Here is a 25,501-nt window from a genome sequence, read left to right as displayed (position 1 = left end):
GTCTAAGAGGCAAACTCCTAAATTGGATGGTGAATATCCTTCACTAATCCTCTTTTCTCCTCTTCAACGTGAGACAGACTCCCTATGGAAAATCTGCTACGAGCATCAGCAATAACATTAACTTTACTTGGATAGCAGTGCAAGGTCATGTCATAATCCTTAAGCAATTAAAGACACCACCTCTTGGTGACATTTAATTCCTTCTAGTTAAACACATACTATAAGATATTTTGGTCTGAATATATGTCTACATATACCCTATACAAATAATGGCATCAAATCTTCAAAGCAAAGACCGCAATTGCCAACTTTAAATTATGGGTAGATAATTTCTCTCATAAGCCTTAAGCTACCTGGGAAAAGAGGCTACAACCTTCTCATGATGCATTAAAACACAACGCAGTCCTACACAAGATGCATCACAATATATAGCAAACCCATCAGTACTCTCGGGTAAGGTCAAAACTGGCGCAAAAGATAACTCATCCTTTAAGTTCTCAAAACTGCCTTCACAAGCACACAAAAGTTTAACCTTTTTCTAGGTTAACCTCATTAGTAGAGCAACAATAGATGAGAAAATTTTGACAAACCTCCTATAGTACCTGACCAAACCCAAGAAGCTCCTAATGCAGGTTGGAGTCATAGGTCTAGGCCACTTCTTAACCACCTTAATCTTTTGAGAACCCACCTTGATACCCTCACTAGAAACAACATGCTCGAGATAGTCACAGCACTTGATCGAAATTTACACTTAGAAATCTTACATATAATTTTTGGTCATTAAGATTTTGTAACACAATTCAAAGGTGATTAGCATAATCCTTCACACCTTTATAGAACAGCAGGATGTTATCAAGAAGACTATAACAATTAAATCTAAAAACTTTCTGAACACCCATTTCATAAGATCCATGAAAGCAGTCAGGGCATTAGTCAACCGAAATGACATAACCAAAAACTCATTAAGGCCATACTGGGTCTGAAAATTAGTCTTAGGAATATCGACCTTCCTAAATTCAAATTATGATAGGTCAATGAAGCCTAGCACCCCAAAACTGATAGAAGAGGTTATCAATCCTAGGACAAGGGTACTTATTTTTTATTGTAACCTTATTTAACTGGCGATAATTTGTACACATTTGATGAGGACTATCTTTCTTTCATACAAAAAGTATAGGAGCACCCCAAAGAGAAAGACTAGGATGAATAAAACCTATATCAAGAAGATCCTTCTATTACTCATTTAGTTCCTTTAGTTCAACTGGAGCCATCCTACAAGGAGGAATGAAAATGGGACAGGTATTAGGTAGGATATCAATCCTAAAATATATTTCCCTATTCGGAGGAATTCTAGGAATATCATCAGGAAACACTATAGGAAATTCACTAACCCTTGGACAAATTGTAAAGAGGGGCTCTCAGAGTTAGAATCCTTAACCCAAACTAGATGATACAGACACCCTTTGGATATTATTTTTTGAGCTCTAAGATAAGAAATAAACTCCTCTTTGGGTACTAATGAACTCCACTCCCATTTAATCACAGATTCATTACGAAAATAAAAATTAACCTTTTGGGTCCAATAATCTAGAGAAGCATAGCATGAATGGAGATAATCCATCCCCAAGATTACATCAACATCCACCATATCAAGTTTTATCAAATCCACCAACGTCTACCTATGGTGAATAAATACCACACAACCCCTATAGATTATTTTAGCAATAATAGAATCTTCCACAGGAGTAGAAACAAAAAGGGGTTGAAAATATTTTCTCTACCAAAACCAAAGTTTACAACAACATAAGGGGTTATATGAGATAAGGTAAAACCTAGATCAAGCAAACAAAAAAACATCATGGGAAAAGAGCTGTAACATAGTTGTGATAATATTTGTGGATGCCTCAGATTCCTGATTAGTAGTAAGTGCATAGAGGAGATTTCAGCCATTGCCGATACCTAAAGTGGAGCCCTTAGGTGTAGGATATAAGATGTGGCAACTGGGAGCTTATTAGCTCCAGTGGAAACTCTAGCTGTAGGATAATTTTCTCGATAGATGACTAGGCTGATCATAATTAAGACACAAATTCCTGTCCTCCTCATAATATCCATGGTGAAGCTATCCAAAAAAATTGAAAGGCGGATAAGGTGGGTTTGACTGAGCTTCACTAACCTAAGACTAGGCACCCTATTCCTTAGGACCACTACTATTCTAAAAATGCTGATCACTTAAAGTCTGAGGACAAGGATCACGAGCTAATAAATTAGAATTTACCCAGATTTTCATCTAAGTCCATTGCCTACCATCTTTCCTACTATTCTACTAATTTACACCCTGCTCTATATACCTGAATTTCTAGCTATGCCTTTTATCTATTGCTAATTGCTTCCTTATCTAATCCTGCACCTTCTGCATATAAACCACTAGCCTGGGTATGTCTACATCATTATTTATCAAAGCAACCTTACACTCTAACACATAATTATGGGACAAACCAGACGTGAACTTTCTCATTCTGGACCTTATATTAGATACCAACTCTGAAGAATAATGGGATAACTATTGGAACTTTATTGAATACTCCTTAATACTAAACTTACCCTAATTTAAGTTCACAAACTATTTACCTTAGCCTTCCTCAAATCAGGAGGAAAAAAGTAATCAACAAAGGCACTTGAAAACTCATCCCACTCGGTTGGCTCAGCATCATCACCCCTCTAATCTTCTTACTCCTGATACCACTAGTAAGCCACATAATTTAACTGATAAGAAGTAAACTTCATTCCTTCCAAATTAGTAGCATACATCACTCTAAAGATCTTCTTTATCTCATTAATAGAACCCTGAGAATCCTTCACAACTATAAAGCCTATAAAGGTTTAGAGACTTAACCTTATAAATTAGCTAACTTGAGTGACCTCAGATAAACTAGCAATAAGACCAACAAAATCAGATCAACGAGACTATGATACCACAATCTGAGAAAGCATATAGATAGATTGATGGAACTCTGCATATGAAATATCTCCCTAAGTTGGCTGAGCATAAGTATCACTAGCTTAGTATGACCAAGTAGGACTAGTAGGGACTAGTGGAACCCCGTATGGATAAGTGTAGTATAGAATAGAGACCCTAGGCTGATTTAAAATCCCATAAGCAGGGCAAATTTCCTCCGTATTTGCCTCAGGTAGGATAGAGGTTCTAGCTGAGTCCCTATGACCGCCAGATCATTGGGGAGGCATGATCTAAAATGTGAGTAAGCTATGAGATAGAGAAGTTTCATGATATCTAGACTCTATAGCCCAAAATAAAACACAAAAAAGGGAAACATTCCTAAATACCTTGTACCATCGCCTTTATATGTGTGGCATGCTAAACACCCATAAAAGGGACTCTCTACGACATGAATTTATGGATACCCAGTGACCCTAAATCATGCTCTAATGCCAATCTTATTATGACCTGAACCCAGGGCTGGCCATAATAGGCATCTCAAACCCTCCATGAGCCATAGACAACCTCCTTAGCCTTACATTAATAGATCAGTAAAAAGAAAATAGAAAAATACAACAAAACTAATAAGAGGGAAAGATACTTTAAACAAGAATTCGAGCATCAAAATAAAATCACTATAACATCCCAATAGTGTCCACAAAAACCTCTAATCCATGAATACCAACTAAGTTTGGATATGCCTCCAACGATGACAAAAGAAATACATCAAACTATAATGATAAAGGAAACCTAATGAAATTATATGTCATTCAAAAGGATGGAAGCTTACCACTTTTGTAATACCCGCACTTTCAAGCTAAAGTTGAACCATATTTCCAACGTATATGAACCTAAATCGAATGGTGTCTAGTTATAAATAAGTTTGACTTATATTTACTTAGTGTGGAAACATACTTGGATATGAATATACACCATAATAATCTCATAGTTCAAAAGTTAAGTTGAGTACTTTTCAATCAATTGGTTTAGTTGATGATTTTTCATGACTCGAATTCCAGCAACTATTTCTCCTAGTATATATATATTTATATGGCCTACTATATATCAAATTAAATACCTTCGAGTCTTCTTTCAAAAGCCTTTTACCATTTATTAATTTGAGTTTAGAGTGCGAGTTCATTGTCAAGTTATTTCAAGTGCAAAAGCTTAGAGTCTAAATGATGTGATCTTTTCTAATTGAGTCATAAAAGATTATAGAATAGTACAAGGACTTGAGAGTAGTCCATTAGTGCTTCATGGTGTATTAATTTAAGTGTATACTTTATCCTGATGAAATCACGCTTTTCAGCCTGAGGTATGAGGTGTATTCATTCCCTTTTCTAAAATCTATGTTGCAAATGTCAAGCTTAAGGGTAATGAGATGTATCAGAATGTTGGAACAATATTTCCACCTGAGTAGTAGTATGTGATAAAGTGTCATAACCTATGAGCTTGTAAGATGGTCCAAAAGTTAGTGATACACAGTCACAAGCTTAGAAGTAAGAACGAGGGTGACTTTTGCATAAAGAATCTAGTTTAGTTGTATAACTATTGATTGAGGGATGGATTGTAATTTTATAGTGATATACTAATATGGTAGTAATATTTGGAGATTGTATGTTAGTCTGTGAAGAAAGTGGTTGACTATGATTATTATTTATTCAAAATAGGGAAGGATCCTAGAATGAATAGTTATGATTGTTTTAGAAATCATTTATAGGCTATGAATGGAAAGGGTAGATTAGTCAATAAGTTATGGGTAGATACTCATTGGTGAAAATTGAATTTGGAGATATTCAAAATGTATGCATGGTATAAAAAATAATGTGAGAAAGTGGAATTTGTAGATAAGATCGTAATGGGTTATATTATAAGATTAATAGCAACTGTCCTTATTATATGACTTTACCCCTGCTTGATTGTCTTTTCTCTAGTAGTTGTAAATTAGTAGTACATGTGAGAAGGTATGTAGTAGATTTTGAGGCGTAGTAGTAATGTCGTGGAGAGCAAGAACTTATGGGCCATATTTAAGTGAAATAAGAGACTTAGGCTAACATTTCTATTTAATTGATTAGTATAGTGTGTGGCATGCTTCATATGATTTGTGTTCTTAGACAATAGGCTTGAACGTTAGTTGTGAAGTGTAGTGGCAAGAATAAAAGCTCAAGATTGATAGTGCATGTTCTGTGGAATAAGTTAACTTGATATAATGTTTGAAATATCCTAGGTTGGCAACTTGCGGAATAAGGAGTGGGAAAGTGTGATATATATATATATAATCATGAATATTAGTATTAAGGATGATGAACTGTGGTTGAGTCATTAAGTAGATAAGTGCGTAAGTATAAAGTAATAAGTTGAACCCCGAGGTAGCATGTTGAAAGATAAGGTGTGATGTGTATGAGTGTCACATGTACCTAGATTTCATTCTTTTATCTTGTAGTATGGAAAAGTCTGGGGAGTTTTTGTATAGCATTATATAGAATTGAATTGAGAAAATATAAGTGGGAAATATGCGCCTTTGGTGTTGTCTTACAAATTTTGTTAAGTTGTAAGTTATATGATTAGAGGTATGTTTTAAGAAGCATGGATTTCCATGCCCATGATAATGTTAGTCATAAGTCGATGACTTTGACGGTTGAGGTTGTTAGGATTAGTGTTGCTGAAGGGGATGTCCTAGAAAAAATTTGGTGTTTTTGTATTAATATTTATTGAGGGGAGTTTGTATTCATATGTATACCGATACCCCCTTTGTTATAAGAAGTATAGATGTGTACGCTCATGAGAGTGGGAGTTGTAAAGTGATAGCTATAGAGGCTAGTGAAAGTTAAGAGTAGAATTTTTGGAAAGAAAGTCCATTAGAGTATAGTTCATCAGGGAGAGTTTAACATTTATATATATGATGTATCCTTGAGTTGAGAGTTGTGGCTATAGCTTTGATGTGAGGTTATGTCCTTAAGTATAGGACTGTGACTTTGATTTAAGAGGGAGATGATGAATTAAGGTAGTTCCCAAATCTTCTTGTTGTTTCAAGTTTAAAGTAGGAATCATGATAAATCAATTCATATTCAATCAAGATCCTCCTATGTCAATTTGAACGGACATCTACCAATGTCTTGTCCATTCAAGTCCTGCCTATGTCCCAGGTTTGAGCTCTCTATATAATTCATGTCATGTTTCGATCTCCAAGCTAGCAGCAATAGCTTCCCTCAATGATTAAATATTCCAAGTATCCAAGCTCTATGTTATGTTGCTCATGATCCAAGAAAAAATCCATGTCTCATATAATTCTTGGTTCGAAGAAACTATAATTTCTATATGTTACCGATTCATTTTACGTCAAGATTAGCCAAAGTGATAAGGTTCATGCAAACTCATGACTATCTCAACTCTGAAAATGAGAAACAATATTTTTAATTATCATGAATTCCGACCTAATGTTATATGACTCATGATATAAACGCTCATGTTTCTCACTATGGTCTGTCCTAAGAACTCATGTTGTGTTATTTTTATGCCTGAACTACTCTCTATTTATTATCGTGATATCTGATGTATGAAGAACTTCGAGCCTACTTTATTGTATCTTTATCTCATATCCTACCTTGAGTAGTGCTATAGGCATATGTTATAATCGAATATTGTTACTCCTTTTCATAATTCTTATGCTTGAGTCCCTCAATGACACTCCTTATGTTAGTATTATGGTGGTTGTAGAAGTATAGTAATGTTTTAGGTAAGGGAGTAGATGTTCTTGAAGGTTTGAATTTTGATGTGATTTCTTTAGCTAAGGTTATAGGAGAAGGGGGTACATGAGATAATTAGAAAGGAGATCTGTGGTGAAAATATTTGTGAGGGTGATTGAATTTTCAAGTCTTAGTGGAGAGATCCGTGAAGTGGGTGTAGTAACGATAGGTTTGAATGTTGTGATTGATGAAAATGCAAACCAATGTATTATGTGGTCGGTATTCCTAGATTTTAAACTATAGTGTTTTCAATGGTAGTGATATGGTGAAGTAGTTTTCTTAATGGGATGTAAAGTGCAGGATCCCATAGCTTAAGCTAGCACCTCTTTTCTCCGAGTTAGGTGCTAGATAGAAGGATTATATAGTGGGACTCAAACTCTTGTAGTTGGAAGTTCTTTGGGAGAATTTTAAGTTGGAAATAATATAGTATGATATTTGTTGTTCGGGACATAATTGAGTAGTGTCTCTAGGTTTTAGGTCTATTCATTGTATCTTGTAAGGTAGAGAATGCTTCTATTTCTTATCTTCCGTAAAATCTTATTTTCTGATTAGTACCACTGTAAATTAAGCCCTTGATCAACAAATAAACCCATACATATCTTGTAATGATTATGATCTCTAGAACACATGTGCAAGGTCACTTCTATGTCAATCCTTATTATCTCACGCTTCGTGCTACACTTTTCACTAAGGGTTATCATGAATATCTTTGATGCATTTATATATTTTATTGGGGAAAAATGTTCAATGCGAGGTAACGTTCCTTATTCCATATTTTTAGATCTCCAACAAGTCCCTACCCATCATTCGGGGATGAATGATCCTAAGGAGGAGATAATGTAACATCCCACACTTTTGGGCTAAAGTTTAACCATCTTTCCAATGTATATGGACCCAAACATAATGGTGTCTAGTTAGAAATAAGTGTTACTTATATTTCTATAGTTTAGAAACATCCTTGTATATGGATATACACCATAAGAATCTTCTAGCTCAAAAGTTAAGTTGAGCACATTCCCATCGATTGATTTTTAGTTGACGATTTATCATGGGTCAACTTCCAGCGAAAATTTCTCCTAGTATATATAGATACATGAGGCCTACTATATATCAAATGAAATCCCTTTGAGTTTTCTTTCCAAAGCCTCTGACCATTCACTAATCCGAGTCCGGAGTCAAAGTTATGAGAGTGTGAATGAGACACTGTCCAAGCTAGGATATAGCCTGGGCATCGCTCATCTTAAGCTAGGCCATGGGCTTGGTACCTCCCACTTGGTGTTAGGCCATGGGCTGGGCGTCGCCCACCTAATGTTTTATAGTATAGGGGCTCCGTCTTTGAATTATTTCAAGGGAAACCAATTCTTTCATGTTCCATAACCATCCCAAAACATCTATCAACGAAATAAAGGCCCTTAAATATGCATTAACCCTCATAAATCCCTAGCTTATCTTTCTTAAATATAAGAAGAGAAAAGTAACCTAGGATTTGTATATTAAAGATGAAAGGGTCAATCTTTTCACGTTTTCTTCTTCAACTAAGGTATGTGGGACTACCCTAAACTTCATGGGCATAAGATTTACTGTTTTATTAAGAATAAAGATCCTTAATCATGTTTATAAAGAAGGATTCAGATATTGTTTCAAAAAGTATGTATCATGGAATCCTTTTGATGAAAGCATACGTTTGTGTTGAACTAATTTTCATGAAATTTAAATATAACTATTTAAAAGAAAGGTTCAGATATTGTTTCGAAAAGTATGTATCACTGTTATTATAAAATGCTCTCACCTGTTTTGTATAGAAACATTCTATTCTGGGTTGTTCCACATACCAGTACATTTGTATTGACCCCCTATATTTCAAGTTCTAAGGCCTAGTCTAGCGGTCCTGCGAAACCGTGGATTGTTGTCAGACATTCAGAGTTGGTGAGCCTCCCTTACTTTGGAAGGCGGATTATTCACTTATGTTTATCTCATTTGGTTTTAGTTCATAGTCCAATCAGGGGCCTTGACCCCATTTCAAAAAGATTGTTGTTTTCATTTATAGTAGAGATTTCGCAGACTTGTATTAGATGGTTTGAGTTTTATTGAACTTATGTCCGCATTGCTCAGTTAAAATAGCACAACGACCATGTTTCCATTTGTTTTCCACATTTTGATAATAGATGAATGTTGCATATGATTTCAAGTTAAGATGGCTCTCGGCTTTCATGGTTCCGTATGCCTGTTACAGCCAGGGCCCTACTCAAGTTGTGACAACTTCACTGTAGGAGTACCAAACCAGCTAATGCTTCACTGAATCAATTGAAAAGTCATAGAAACCTACATCATAAAATAATGTAGCATATAGGGAGCACTGGCATGTAACCCAAGGGAAAAGGGATAAACAATAGATTTAACAAAATCTAGTCATAAACCACATGCAAAATATTTACACATATATAAAGGATGCCGGCATAGGGACAAAGGTCATAAAACATGATAGCTTAAAACATTAGCATAAACAATTGTAAGACCCCATAAATACTAGTCATTTCGGTCCTTTATAGCATGGCAAAAAGGGGTCCCAGACTTAGAAAAATTCAGCTAAGTGTTAAGACTTAGAAGCATTTTTAGCCTTTGAAATTTGATGATCTTATATTTGATCTTTCCGACCTTCGGATGTCGATTTTAAGTTGATTCATGATTAGGGATGTCAATAGGTCATATTGGGTTATTTTCAAAATTTTTGGACTTCGTTTGGGTCATGTTTGGATGGGAAAAATTGCAAGCAAATGCCATCTTAATGTGTCGCTTTGGCTAACGCATTGCATGCATTGATGAGACACGTCAGTGGTAATGTTGATCCCATTGATGTGGCGCGTCGCCAATCGCATCGCTGGGTAGTTTTTGTGCATTAAATTCCGAGTTTCCTAGGGCATTTAAATCCTTTTCCCCTCACCAAATTCAGCTAAAACACAAGATTTAACTCTAAGAAGGGCAAAATTCATTCTTTATTCTCAAAATACTGTCAAGAAGAAACCCTAGTTCATCATGCTCAAGATTAAAGTCCCAAGAATTCTCCACAATTCTCAAGAATTCAACAGTTAAGGTATGTTAGGTGTTCATCCTTGGGTTTCCTTCCACACTTCGAGTTCAAAACATTTTTTTAAAACTCTAAGTTTATTAATTTCATGATTTATAGGTTTGAATTGGATTGTGTTCATGTATGTCCTGTTGCATGGTATTCAAATCAAGATTTATACTAGTTTCAAGAGAATTAATTAACATGTATTTAGAATTATGTGATTCTCATATTAAACCCTTGAATTTGCAAGTTGAACGTTGTAGTCATGATGTTTATATCTTGATCTTTTTTACGTGCACCTATTATGCTTCCCACGTGTTTGATAGAATGCCTATGTAAATTAAAGAGTGAATTCATGTCATTTTATAATGTGGTCCCATTCATGTACAAATTCATGCCCCTCAAGTGTTTGATAAAATGTCTAAATGAATGCATTGTGAATAGTAATTAATCAAATGCCTTCAAGATTTTACCATGTTTTACTATTGATGTTATCTAGTCATGGGGATATTCAATACCCGATAATCTAGCTATTTTCCTAGAATCACAGTATCCATAAAATTGTCTTAGTAACATTATGAACAGTAGTATTTAGCCAGTTAGAGAACTAAGTGAACTCAGTACCGTTCAGTCAGTCAATACGATCAGTAACAGTTCAGTCAAGACTAGTATATTCTAGTGATCTATTCAGTGTCTATTAAGTTTTGAGTAGGATTCAGCATCGAGAGATCCTAGGGATTTGGTTTCACCGGCCAGTTAACGGTGTGATCTTTAGTAGCAGTCCCTTAGTTCCTAAACTATGTAGCCAGCGTAGGTTAAAATATATCAACCTGCCAATTTAGGGTTGGTACAGTGTTCTCCTGCTAGTTGAGGGTAACACATATCTAACCTAAGAGATTAGGGATATTCTTTAGTTGATCCACATAGCCATTGTTAGTACCCATGGCATGGAACTGACACACTTCCAACTGGGGTCACAGGTTGGACTGCAACCCAGTTTATAATCGGGGTATGTCGGTGTAACACCCCGCATTTTTCCTAGCTTAAATTCATTCAAAAAATGTTAAGAGATAGTTTCTAAAATGAATAATATTTATTTTGTGTAGAATTTTTTAGATTTAGACCTCCCATTGTGTGGAAAGTTGAATAAGCTTTCCATTGATACCAAATCCGCCCAATACAGACACTCGGTTAAGGAGTTATGATGTTTTTAAGTTGACAGTGTTCCACATGGGCACTCGGCTCATCACAGAGAAGGGTAAAATGATAATTGTCAAATTCTAGTGGCCCTCCATGATAGGCCCGCATTGCGGAGAAGCCCAAATTCCCAATTGTCCTATTCTAGCAAACTGGTGTGATATTGGCGCATCGTAGAGAGGGCCAATTACCTATTATTGATTTCAAATAGCTCAACGCGATATTGGGGCATTGCACTAGTGGCCAAAATGGAATTTCAATGTGGCACCACGATGGTGCTGCATCGCTGAGAATGTACAGTTTCCACTCATCCATTTTTCTATAAACTATTGTGACAGTGGCGCAACGCAGTGGCCAGCCAAATTGAAAAATGTTTCTCTTTCCCACTTCTATTTAGAAGTTTGAAAAGGGTGTTTTGGTCAATTCACAAGGCCCCAATCTGTCAAAAAGACAAGATTAATCATATTCAAAGCAGTTTGTGGTTATTATTCATCATTCTCTTCAAAAGCAAAATCCTAGAGCTCTAAAATCTCTTCTCCAAGAAATCAAAATACTCAATTGATTCTCCAAGAAAGCTTAAGATCAAGGATTCCCAAGGCAAGATAAGAAAGAATCCATCTTCAAGAACTAAAATAAGAATTAAAAATTCAAGTTTCTCCATCTAATCATCAATCAAGGTATATGGGGTTTATGAACAAGAATCTTCTTCCATCCTTGTGCCCAAAACCAAGCTTTTACATTAAATTCATATGAGTTTTAATGATATTACATGAGTTTTGAGTTAGGGTTCATAACCATTATTGCTATTTGCAAAGTCATGAATTTTTGAGATATTTTGAAGATGAATTGCATGTCTATTTTTATATTTTCATGCCTATTGCAGTTAATTACTAATTTTGAGATGAATTATCGTTGTTTCCATTATCAAGCATGATTATTCTGATGTTTTGACATGAGTTTGATACATGGGTTATTAAGCCCCAAGTTTATATGTTGAGACTTTGCGAAAAATGATGCTTTAAGCAACTTATGATCTGATTATATCAGATTTACAATAGAGTTTTGATCTTTTGATCCTTAGATAAGTTTTGGAATCCACTTTACAGATTTATTATATAGTACAAAAAGCAAAATAGCTTCATTTACATATTAATTCAGATAAATGCATAACTGGTTTCATATTAAACCCTAAGCTAGTTTTAAAGTGCATTTACAGAAAGATTTATGTAGAAAATAAAATGGGAGTAGTATTTAACATCGAGTTGGGTATGAATTAAGGGTCTCATACCCCAAAACTACGTGCCACCAAAGATTTAAGAGTAAAGGGCCAGAGTGGGCTGAGATAGTGATCACTTAAGCTAAGGTTATACTCCCAGGTAAGAGTATGACACCTCTCCCTAACATGAGGTTTCTTCCTTAGGAGGAAGAGATATTAGACTCCATGTAACTCCCATGGTTTATGTCGATTTAGAGAATTTATTCAGACTACGCTATACAGAAAGAATTTACCAACAATTTTCTAGTTTTTAGAGATTACATTTAAGAGTGGCTCCTTTTTACACATATATAGTATGATTTAAAGAGAGATTACAAGTACAACTTTCAAAACTAAATGTTATTACCTACTAGATTTATAAAGTATGATTGATTTCTTATTCCTGATCTCAGTATTTTAGATATTCGAGCTCATGCGAGTCATTTACATTTAGCATACATTGTTTTATAAATGATGATTATGAAATGATATTTTACTTATGCATTTACCCCCATAAACTCAATACATCCTCAAAGTACTGATCCACATATATGTCTATGTGCCACATTGTCTCATAATGTAGGTTCAGGTGGTCAGCATCAGCAGCGTGAGTAGTTCGAGCATCTTCATCTACATCTGACAGTTGGTGAGTCCTCATAGTTCGGGGACTTATTCATTCAGGATCTACAACTTAGTAGTTTTACATGATTCAGTATTGTTTTCAAACAGTTTGAGTTAGCTGGGGGTCTATCTCAGTGACTCTCTAAGCATTAGTAGTTGAGGCTTGTTAGACTACTACTTTTGATTCAATTTATTCAGTATTGAGATTTTAGACATTATTTCAGATACTACATTCAGACAGTTTTTGCATTTAGCATGAATTTTATGTTTATATTTCCTTTATTATGAGATTCAGATTTAATAACAGGTAGACAGGGTTAGCTTAAGCTACTCATAGTCTTGAGCACCGTGTGATTTCTCAGAACCAGATTTTGGGGTGTTATAGTTGGTTAGATAAATAGTCCCACAATTATAATCTCAGTATTCAGTAATCAGTATTCAGGCTCAAAATTCAGTAAAGAAATAAGATAATTATATAAACTGTGGCTATCAGTTATCAATCGCAATTCAGCACTTTAGGTCAATCAAATTCAGGCAGAGGTTATATGCATAATATTCATAGTCAGCATGATCAGTGGTTACAGTTTTATCATGTATTCTTATTCAGTTATTTCATGATGTTCATTCAATCAACTATCATCTCATGCATATGAAACCATGTATATCAACGTACCTTACTTAGCATACCAATATATTCAAAGTACTAGTGCATACTCTTTCTTTGTGCTATGATGTCTCATATCATAGGTTCAGACGATTAGGTTCCTGATCATACATAGTATCTCATGTTATCAGCAACAATTATAAAGCTCAGTCCTCTTATTTTAAGGATAGAGTTAATTATTTTAGCATTATAGTAGTTCAGTATGTCCAGTAGTCGGAGTTAGTTGGGGACTTGTCCCGTCAACTCCATATTCAGATAGTTAGAGGCTTTCGAACTAGACTATTTTAGACCAATTTTTATTTTTTTTCAGTATTATTATCAGTATTCGGTATTTTTTTTTAGTTTATGAACCTTATGGAAATCTTAGTAGGTACCAGTCATGGGTTAGCTTGTGTTTTTTTGAGATTGTAAGCATTATGTGTTGCCCATGGTGCAATCTCGTGGCATTTCAAACTTGGTATCAGATCCTACGATTTTAAAGAGTCCTAGGGAGTTTGAAAGTATCATCAAGTAGAGTCTTGTCCATGGGTGTGTAGCATGCCACACTTATGGACTAAAGGCTATGAGGCATTTTTAGGAAGAGTTCCCTTCTTTCAGAATTCATGTCGTGCGAGTGAACATGATCTCAAGTTAAACTCTCTGTCTAATCCAAGTTTTCCTTTTGTTTAATACTTATGCCTCCAAAAAAGACTAATGGAAGAAAAACTTGAAACCAGCCAGTATCTCTGCCCATTAAGGAAGAACCCCTGGATAAGCATGTCTCTTACGCAGAATTTGGAGCAGCTTTTACAAGTCTAGCTCATTCTGTAGCAGCATAGAATGAATGCCCAACTGCTATTCAGGTTAACCCAGTGGCCAATACTATCGAAGCTAGAATTTAGGACTTCACCTGATTGAATCCTCTATCATTTTTCAGGGTCTAAGTCTGAAGAGGACCCAAATAAATTCCTTGACATGACGTAGAAGGTCATAGAAATTATGGAGGTAACTGCTAGTGAGAGTGCTAAGTTAGCTGCATATTAGTTGCATGATGTGGCTCATACATCTTTTAACTAATGGAACATAGATAGGGCCGTAGATCCAGGACCTATTGAATGTGAGAAGTTTGCTACTGCCTTTCTAGATAGGTTCTTCCTATTCGAGTTAAAGGAAGCTAAGGTGTTGGAATTCATTAACTTGAAGTAGGTTAGCATGATACTGAAGGAGAATTCTCTTATGTTTACTCATTTAACTAGATATGCTCAGCATGTGGTAGCTGATAGTAGGTCTATGATGAGTAAGTTTGTGTTTGGGGTATTCGATAGTGTGGTCAAGGGTGTTAGACCGCAATGCTTATTAATGTGATAGACTTGCCTAGATTGATGGTCCATGCTCAATAGATTGAGGAGCAAAAGACTAAGGAGAAAGAGAGGGAAAACAAGAGGGCTAGAACAGGTACCTTCATCTTTACTTAGCCTAAGTTAGAGGGTGGTAATTATCCTCAGTGCTTCCTGAAATCTTTGGTTCTAACTCTACCCTCAGCCAGTGCTCCAGTGCCTAAGTTAAGATATGGTAATAAGGATAGGGCAGGAGGATCTAAATCTCAGGGTAGCGTTAGCAGTGCATGAACAAATCCTCTTTGATAGAAGTGTGGTAAAAACCATTAGGGTTTCTACAGAGCTAGTAGTGATATGTGTTTTGGGTGTGGCAAGTCAGGTTATAGATCAGAGATTGTCCTTAATCAGGTTCACAGGGTCAGTATAATCCCCCCCAGCTCAGTCTAGTCACCCATCTCAATAGGGTGCCTATTTCAGTGCCACTAGTGGGTAGCACCCAAACAGACTCTATGTACTTTACTCTCGACAGGATCAGGAATATTTTCCTTATGTGGTCACTAATACATTAAAATTTTACCATTTACATCTTTATGATTTGCTTGATCCAGGAGCATCTTTGTTTTTTGTAACTCCTTATATAACTATTGACTTTGAAGTCAGTCTCGAAATCCTTGCAGAGACCTTCTCAGTCTCTACCCCAGTGGGTGAGTCTATCATTGCTCGGTGGCTATACAGGAACTTTCCAATTATGATATCTTAGAAAGTTACTTCAGTAGACTTAGTAGAGTTAGAGATGATAGATTTTGACATCATTCTCAGCATGGATTGGCTTCATTTATGCTATGCTTCAGTTGACGGCAGAAATAGAGTTGTCTCTTTTCAGTTCTTAAATGAACCTATCCTAGAATAGAGGAATAGAACATCAGCACATAGAGGTCAGCTTATTTCCTACCTTTGAGCTAGAAAAATGATATCCAAGGGGTGTGTCTATCATCTCGTTTGAGTCAAAGACTCTAGTTTTGAGACCCTTAAACTTCAATCAGTTTTAGTAGCATGTGAATTTCCAAATATGTTTCCCCAAGATCTTTTCAGAGTTCTTCCCGAGATGAAAATTGACTTCGGAATAGACTTTTTTCCAGATACTCAACCTACCTCTATTTTGTCATACAAAATAGCTCCAGTAGAACTTAAGAATTAAAAGAATAGTTGAAAGATCTCCTAAATAAGGGGTTCATTAGGTTTAGTATTTCCTCGTGGAGTGCACCAGTTCTATTCATGTGTAAGACAGACGGTTCTCTCAAATTGTGTATTATCTACTATTAGTTGGACAAAGTCACAGTCAAGAAAAAGTAACCACTTCCCAAAATCGATGACTTGTATGACCAACTTCAGGGTGCCAGTTACTTTTCTAAGGTAGATCTCAGATTAGGCTATCATCGCTCACAGTTAAAGAATGTGACTTTCTGAAAATAGCTTTCAAAACTTGGTATGGTCACTTCAAATTTCTAGTCATGTTATTTCGTTTTACCAATGGCCTAGAAATTTTCCTGGACTTGAAGAACCGTGTGTTCAAGAAGTACTTGGACATGTTTTTCATAGTCTTTATTGATGACATTTTTGTCTACTCCCATAGTAAAAATGATCACGTATACGACCTCAAAATTTTATGACAGACTCTCCGAGCCCATCAGTTATTCTCCAAATTTAGTAAATGTGAATTTTGGCTAAGGTCAGTAGCTTTCCTTGGTCATATAGTTTCCGGTGATGGCATTAGATTTGATCCTCAAAACACTAAAGAAGTGAGAAACTGGCTCAAACCTATCTCTTCATCAGATATCAGGAAGTTCTTAGGTTTAGCTAGCTATTACCAATGGTTTGTTGAAGGATTTTCATCTATTGCATCCCTATGTCCAGATTTACTCAGAAGAAGCCCGAATTCTAATGGTCAGATTCTTGTGAGAAGAGTTTTCACGAGTTCAAGATCCAACTCACTACAACCACAATTCTAACTTTTCCCGACAGTTCAGATAGATTTGTTGTTTATTGTGATGCTTCCAGAGTTGGTTTGGGTTGTGTTTTGATGCTGAAGGGTAAGGTTGTATCCTATGCCTCTAGACAGCTTAAGTCCCATGGAAAGAATTACCCTACCCATGATCTTGAGTTAGCAGCTGTAGTGTTTGCCTTAAAACTTTGGATGCACTATTTGTATGGGTTACATATTGATGTGTTCACAGACCATAAAAGCCTGCAGTATGTATTTTTTTAGAAAGAATTGAACTTACGTCAGGGAAGGTGGTTAGAGTTATTAAAAAATTATGACATGAGTGTTCTATACCACCTAGGCAAGGCCAATATAGTGGCAGATGCAATCAGTAGGTTGTCCATGGGTAATGTTGTTCATGTTGAGGATGGTAAGATGATGTTAGTTCAGGAAGTTCATCAACTTACCAGGTTGGGTATTCCTTTGAGTGATTCAGCTGAGAGTAGTGTATAGGTGCAGAATAGTTCGGAATCTTCCTTGGTTTTCAGGGTGAAAGTAAAATAGGACAGGGATCCAATTTTAGTTAAGTTAAAAAGAGTCAGTCAGATATCAGAAGGTAGAGGTTTTCTCCTAAGGGAGAGATGTTGTGTTCTTTTGCTAGGATAGATTGTGTATGCCATGTGTGGATGGCATGAGATAATGGATTCTTGCAGAAGCGTATGGTGTGCGTTACTCAATTCATCCAGGGGCCACTAAGATGTATCACAATTTATGGAAATTCTATTGGTAGAGTGTGATAAAGATAAACATTGCAGAGTTTGTGGCTTAGTGCTCTACGTGGCAGTAGGTTAAGATTGAGCATCAGAAGCCTAGTGGGTCTATGCAGGATTTCAATATTCCCACATGGAAGTGGGAGAAAGTGAACATGGACTTTGTGATAGGTTTGCCTCGTAATCGTCGTCAGCATAATTTGATTTGGGTCATTGTACATAGGATAACCAAATCCACTCATTTCTTACCAGTTCATACCTCTTATTTAATATAGAACCATGCCAGGCTCTATATTAGAGAGTTGGTCAGGTTGCATGGTGTTCTGTTCTCTATCATTTGATATAGAGGTCCGTAGTTCACCTCTCTTATTTGGAAAGCCTTCCAAAAGGGTATTGGTACCTAAATCCATCTCAGTACAACCTTCCACCCTTAGATAGATGGTTAAGAAGATAGGATCATTCAGACTCTAAAAGATATGTTAAGAGTGTGTGTCATTGACTTTAAGGGTAGTTGGGATGACCACTTGCCTATGATTGAGTTTACGTATAATAACAACAATCACTTTAGTATTCAGGTTGCTCCATTTGATGCACGTTATTGTAGGAGATGTAGGTCTCCCATTGGTTGGTTTGAGGTAGCTCAGACTGCGTTGGCAGGGTGTGACTTAGTATTTCATTCCTTAAGGTTCAATAGATTAGGGAGAGGCTTAAGACACTCAGAGCCTATAGAAATCATATACTGATGTGAGAAAAAAACATCTCGAGTTTGATATTGGTGATTGTATGTATTTGAAAATATCTCCCATGAAGGGAGTAAAGAGATTTGGAAAGAAAGGGAAGCTTAGTCCCCGATATATCGGTCCGTATAGAATTCTTAGCCAATTTAGAAAGGTAGCTTACGAGCTTGAGTTTCCTTCAGACTTAGCTTCAGTACACCAAGCATTTCACGTCTCCTTGATAAAGAAGTGCATATGTGACCCAGCAGTTGTAGTCCCTATAGAGAGTATAGATATTTAGAACAATCTCTCTTATGAGGAAGTCCCAGTTCAAGTCATTATTCGTAAGATTCACAGATTGAGGAACAAAGAAGTTCCTTTGGTCAAAGTTCTTTGGCGGAATTAGTCTATTGAGAGAGCTACTTGAGAAGTAGAGGCAAACATATGAACCAATTATCCTCAGTGCTTCTCTCCAAGCTCAGACTCTGCTTGAGGTAATAGCCTTCCTTAAATTTAGTCAGTTCCATGATCAAATTAACTTTACAAACTTGGTATCAATTACCATTGCATATCATTCTCATGATAGTCATGCATTCATAAATTAGTCTAAGTCATGTAATCATGCTTAAGTTATGCATGTTCAACATGTAAACTTAATGTATCAGTATTCTCAGTTTAGTCAGTCTCATTCGAGGATGAATGTTCCAAGTGGGTGATATTGTAAGACCCCGTAAATCCTAGTGATTTCGGTCCTTTATAGAAAGCCAAAAAGGGGTCCAAGACTTAGAAAAATTCAGCTAATATTTGGCTCATGTTTGGATGGGCAAAACAACGAGCCAACACGATCTTGACACATTGCATTGGCTTCGGTGTTGCACCCATCAAAATGATGTATCAGTGATTACGCCAATCCCGTCGACGCAGCGCGTTGCCAATTACATCCCTGGGCAGTTTTTGTGCATTAAATTCTGAGTTTCCAAGGGAATTTAGGTCATTTTTCCCTCACCCAATTCAACTAAAACATGAGAATTAACTTTAAAAAGGGCAAAATTCATTTTTTATTCTCAAAATCCTCTCCAGAACAAACCCTAGTTCATCAAGCTCAAGATTCAAGTCCCAAGAATTCACTCCAATTCTAAATAATTTCACAATTAAGGTATGTTAGGTGTTCATCCTTGGGTTTCCTTCCACCTTTGGTGTTCGAAAACCCTTTTTGAAACTGTAAGTTTATTGATTTTATGATTTACATGGTTGAATTGGATTGTGTTCATGTATGCATTGTTGTATGGTCCTCAAATCAAGATTTATACAAGTTTCAAGTGAATTAATTAGCATGTATGTAGAATTATGTGATTCCATGTTAAACCCTTCAATTTGCAAGTTGAATGTTGTAGACGTGATGCTTATATCTTGATGATTTCTATGTGCACTAATTATGCTCCCCAAGTGTTTGCTAGAATGCCTGTGTAAATTAAAGAGTGAGTTCATGACATGTTATCATGCGGTCCCATGCATGTACATGTTATGCCCCTCAAGTGTTTGACAAAATTTCTAAATGAATGCATGGTGAATAGTAATTAATGTAATGCCTTCAAGATTTTGTCATGTTTTACTATTGATTTAATAGAGTTCTGGGGTATTCAATACCTGATAATCTAGTTGTTTACCTAGAATTACAATAGCTGCAAAATGGTATCAGTAATGTCATGAACAATAGTACTCAGTCTATTATAGAACTCGGTGAACTCAATCCAGTTCAGTCAGTCAACACGATCAGTAACAGTTCAGTCAAGCCTAGTGCAGTCTAGTGGTGTCTATTCAGTTGGGAGTAGGATTTAGTATTAAGCTAACCTAGGGAGGGGTCTCACCTGCCAGTTGAGGGTGTGATCTTTAGTAGCAATTCCTTAGTTTCAGAACTACGTAGCGAGCATAAGTTAAAACATATCAACCTGCCAGTTAAGGGTTGGTAAAGAGTTCACCTGCCCATTGAGGGTAACATATATCTCACCTGCTAGATCAGGGTGATTATTTAGTGGATCCACATAGTCATTGTTAGTACCCATGGCATGTTTCTAACACCCTTCTAATTGGAGTCACAGGTTTTACACCAACTTAGTTTATAATTGGGCTTTTTAAGTTAGATGAACACTCCCACAGTTGCAGTCTCAGTATTCAGTACTCAGTAATCAGTATTCAGTTTTAGAATTCAGTGAACTCAGATAGTTCTACAGAACCATGGCTATCAGTTATCTAGCCATTAGAATTCAGTACTTTAGTTCAGTCAAATTCAGGCAAACGTTATATGCACAGTATTGCATATTTAGTATGATTAGTAGTTAGAATTTTTGGATGAACTCTTATTCAGTTGTTTCATGATGTTAATTCAGTCAGCTAACATCTCATGTATATGAACTCATGTATATCATCCTATCTCACTTAGCATACCATTACATTGAAAGTACTGAAACATACTCTTTCTTTGCACTATGATGTCTCATATGATAGGTTCGGACGCTCAGGTTCCTGACCGTACTTAGCAGCTCAGGTTATCAGTAGCATATATAATGCTGACTCTTCATATTTTGAGGACAGAGTTATTTATTTCTGAATTCCAGTAGTTCAAAGTTACTGACACCAATTACAAAAATCCAAACCATAGCCACCAAGGATATCCAAATCCTTTTTATCCATTTATCCTTTAATACAATGTAAGGTTTCAAATGATAAGTTAAATTATGTAACAATACATATTCAAAACCAAGATCACATTGTGGGTTGAGGTTAGTGCTATTACTATGCCAAAAAATCATCAATTTGGCAAAACCTATGTTACCTATTTCAACCATTACAATAATGCACGAATTCAGTTTCAAAAGCTATTAATTAAACAAAGAATGAATGATTAAAAACATGAAAAAGGTAATGTAAGTGATAACAACCAAAAATCCTCAACTCAATTTCAAACACATCATCCAAAACACAAGAATATTGAGTAAATTTATGACATAATGTAAAATACAAGTTAGGGAATGAGCAACATGCCTTATTTGAAGAGAAATTTCACAGAAATAGGAAGAAGAAAATCCCCAAGCTAGAACCCTAACCTTAATGCTTTTCAACCCAAAGAATGACCCTTTTTTAGAGAATATGGAAGTTTTAAGGCTTAGAATTGAGTTATGTAAAGATAGGACAGTTTATTGAACGTAAAAGGACCAAAATTATTTTAAAACACCTTTACAACGAAGTACCATTGATAAAAGAATAGGGGTTGCGGTGCAAATACCAAGGTGAACCCCCAGCCCTACAACGTGAAGCACAACGTGAAGTAGCAGCTTTACGACACGAGGATCAATGCGGGGGAGAGGCAGTGAGCCTTTGAGGACCCCCTTGTATTGCTAAGCGATCCCGCACAACTGTTTTCTTGATACACGACCTAATTTTAGTTCCCAAACCTCCCCCAATGTACACAATCTTCCCTTAATGTTTCACGCTCAAGATATGGGTTATGTAGGCTTGTTTTAGGTTTTTCTAAACCCCATAACACCTGGGGTGTTACAATTCATAAGTACGAAAGAAATGATTTTATATCATGAGTAATATACCGAAGAAAAATCCAATTAATTCATAAATGGAGAAAGGTCTTAAACCATAATAATGAAAATTTTAAAACATAAGAATAAACTATACTTAAGTGAATCTGGCATCTACTAGTGTGTCCAAAGCCTCAAAACACATTAATCAATGTCAATGAAGACAAGATTCCGATATACCTCAAAACATGGAACTAGTCCACCAAAGTACAAACAATGCCTTTTTGAATGAAGGAGGGCTCACTAACAGTTGATATGAATGGATCTAGTACTGCATGAAATCATGAATATACATCTCAAAACCTGCATCATCATGAAATGATGCAGCTTCTGAGATTGTCAATACATGGAATGTATAGGTATGAAAAACCACATAAACAAAATGGTAAAACATGCAAATGGAAACATAATGGGTACACTCCAAGAAATGATAATGTAAAGGGACAATGGTAAAAAATGAAATAATAAATGGTGATGTAATGTGAATTAATAGTTTTAGTTATTTATGGAAGTGGTGAACTGACATAAACCTCTATGTAAGAGCATGGTGTCTGACATCTGTGCAACTAAGCCATCCTATACCTCCCCGGGCATACAACATGACATGACATATTTGATAACAAGGATCCATAACTAGTACTTTTTGGGACTCATGAAAAAGAGTTATCCGACTTATAGAATGATCTCTATCCTATACGAAAAAATATATTTTCAGCCATGGTTCATAAGATATAGATTCTCATCACTATATGGAGAAAAAACTTCAGGAGAGATCCTATGATAAGGCCAGAACTCATTCTAATAAACTCATTCTCAATGAAATTTTATAGTGTTAGAAGTTGCATGGATTATTTGTTAGGTCATAGTTCATAAGGAAGAGACTTCTTGACATTTTGGAGGTTATGGAGATTTTGGAAATTCAAGTTATTTTAACACAGTTATGGTTAAGGAGATCGTATGACCATCTATAAAATATAGTTAAGAAAGGTCATTTTATAAGACTATGAAAGTTCCATTATTTAGAAAATTCAAAATTTGCAGAAAATTCGAGAATTGTATAGGGTTCATGATAAAATTTAATCTTTTAATCAGTATTTCACAAGTTCATGAATTTCAGAGATTACATAACTTCATATAGTAATAAAATCCCTAATTGAGGAATCAAATCATAAGGGGAGTAATAATTCACATAATATGGGGGAAATCATGACATAAGGAGTTCATCATAGATATCTCAGACTATTTAGTTAAAGGATTCTATTAATTGACACAGTTATAGAAATTCAATCAAAAGACTACAGATTCGGCGGATAATCTGAAATAGGAGGAGAATGGAACTTGAATAATTACATAGAAGAAGTAGTTCTACATACCTTGAAACACTAGAAAGATTATAACCCAAAAAGAAAGAATTAAGTTTGATTCTTGAATTAACTTCCTTTGGATTCTGGAGAACTGAGTCTTGAGAAGAGGAAGATGATTTTTAATTAATGCCCCTAAGTAACTGGATGATTGGAGTTTTTTCGAGGTAATAGACCCAATTCCCACAATTAACCCCAGAAAAGAAACGGTTCCCAATAGGTTAAAATGACCATAACACCCTTTCTAATACATTTGCCTTAAGTGCGGTCGTGCAGCCTGTGCAATACCCTAAATCTTGGATTAATGAACAGTTGGTGGAATTGGGGAGAAGACTTGAAAAACCTTAATCTGATAGTAATAGGTCATGAAACTCTACTATTGTAGGATGAATGTTTGTTTGAGATTGACCAATGTATGAACCTATATGAAAACTTAATCGCTAAAGGACCTTTCAACTCAAATTCGCACTCAATATTTCTTAGGCTCTTAATTCATATCCAATGCCCCACCAACACTTACGACATGATAGCTATACCTAGATACAAATAAATTTACTATATTCGGGTCTAACTCTATATATAGCTCAATCCAAATTTTTGGCTTTCAAGTTCAAGGTGTTACACTCTCTCTCCTTTAAAACATTCATCCTTGAATGATAGTCTTGGATAGAACGAAAAGTACATGAGTTGAACTATTTCCTATCGACTACTGCAATTGTGTTTATTGATATGGCTAAGCTAAAAAAACTTGAAGGGGTGGAAATTATGTTGAAATAATTCACATTCTTTAAGAAGATGATACAATTGTGATAGATGGGGAAAAATGAAGATCAATTATTTTTCTTAAAAGATATACTTCTGGCCTTTGAGATAAATTCTAGTTTACATACAACCTCACTAAAAACAAGCCCAATTGTAATGATATGGTATCTAGGCCTAACTTAACCCCAAAAGCTAGATCTTGAGGGGAGGATTGCTGAAGTCCATACAAGAAAACCATCAGTGCATTCCGCAACAAATGTGGGACTTTTACCCAATCTAAACCCCCCTCATGCCTAGGGCCCAACTGCCGCATGGATCAGGAGACTAAATAGGGATAGACCTGGCTATGATACCATGCATTTCCCAAGGTATTAAGAATAACTTGATATCTTATTCCTAGAGGTAAGCAATATAAATACCTGTAGACAAGGTTCTAACTAAGGAAAGAAATAAAAGTGATTCCTGAAAATCTGCTATATATATATATGTATGTATGTATAGTATGTATGTATTATGTATATTCCTAGGAAATAGTCTACATGCATTCTATAAAACGCCCTCAAGATGGAGCATATATTTTGATTACACCCAGCTTGTTACAAAGGTAATCAACTCAAGTGCTATTTAATGCTTTTGTGAACAAATTAGGAAGTTGCTCTCCCATCTTCATGTACCCTGTGGAAATGAAATTCACCTGAATCTTCTTATGCATAAAATGATAGTCAACTTCAATATGTTTTTCTCTTTTATGACACACTAGATTCGAGGCAATATGGAGTGCTATTTTATTATCACACCAAAGTTTTGATGGATTAGGATACTTCAACCCAATTTTAGTTAAAAGATGATCTATCCACATAATCTCATATGTAGATTGTGATACAGCTCTGTATTTTGATTCTGCACTGGATCGCAATACAATATTGGGCTTCTTAATCTTCCATGGTACCAGGTTTCATCCAACAAACAAACAATAGCCTGTAGTAGAAACTTCTGTTAATTTTGGATCCATCCCGATCACCATTTACAAACCACTCAACATAAGTATGACCGCGATTGCAATACAATATGCAAAGTCCATGAGCTCCTTTCAACTAACATAGAATCTATTCTTAAACTTCCTAATGCTTGATTGTAGGTGCGTACATGAACTGACTGACAATACTTACCAGAAAAGCAATATCTAAATGAGTCACAGTAAGGTATTTAGCTTCCAAACAAACCTTTTATATCTCTTAGGATATCTAAATGAGTTACAGTGAGGTAGTTAGCTTCCAAACAAACCTTTTATATCTCTTAGGATTATCAGAAGGATCACAATCGTCTTTCACAAGATGTACACTGGGAAATATTGGATTACTACACGGTATGACAGATAACTTTCCAATGTCTACAAGTAGATCAAGAATATACTTTATCTAATATAGAAAAATTCCCTTCTTCCATTAACATCCACTCCC

The 25,501-nt window shown here is 35.7% G+C and overlaps 1 protein-coding gene across 8 annotated transcripts in view; it reads right to left on the bottom strand.

The window, feature by feature from the left end:
* LOC107853760 overlaps positions 1–23,615 on the bottom strand; it is a 32,988-nt gene extending 9,373 nt beyond the window's left edge. For 3 of the 8 annotated variants that reach the window (XM_016698751.2, XM_016698749.2, XM_016698752.2), the window contains exons 1-2: positions 23,292–23,615; positions 22,099–22,221 (exon numbers count right to left, since the gene is read on the bottom strand). The gene's annotated coding sequence lies outside the window, so the exon portion shown is untranslated. Of the gene's footprint in view, positions 1–3,785; positions 3,847–22,098; positions 22,222–23,291 lie in introns of all 8 variants that reach the window. The other 5 variants (XM_047396051.1, XM_047396052.1, XM_016698753.2 and 2 more) reach the window with 3 other exon arrangements.
* Between the last annotated feature and the right edge of the window lie 1,886 nt (positions 23,616–25,501).

The sequence above is a fragment of the Capsicum annuum genome, chromosome 9 (assembly GCF_002878395.1).
Source record: "Capsicum annuum cultivar UCD-10X-F1 chromosome 9, UCD10Xv1.1, whole genome shotgun sequence".
Taxonomy (NCBI): domain Eukaryota; kingdom Viridiplantae; phylum Streptophyta; class Magnoliopsida; order Solanales; family Solanaceae; genus Capsicum; species Capsicum annuum.
This window is presented reverse-complemented; position numbering and strand designations above follow the sequence as displayed.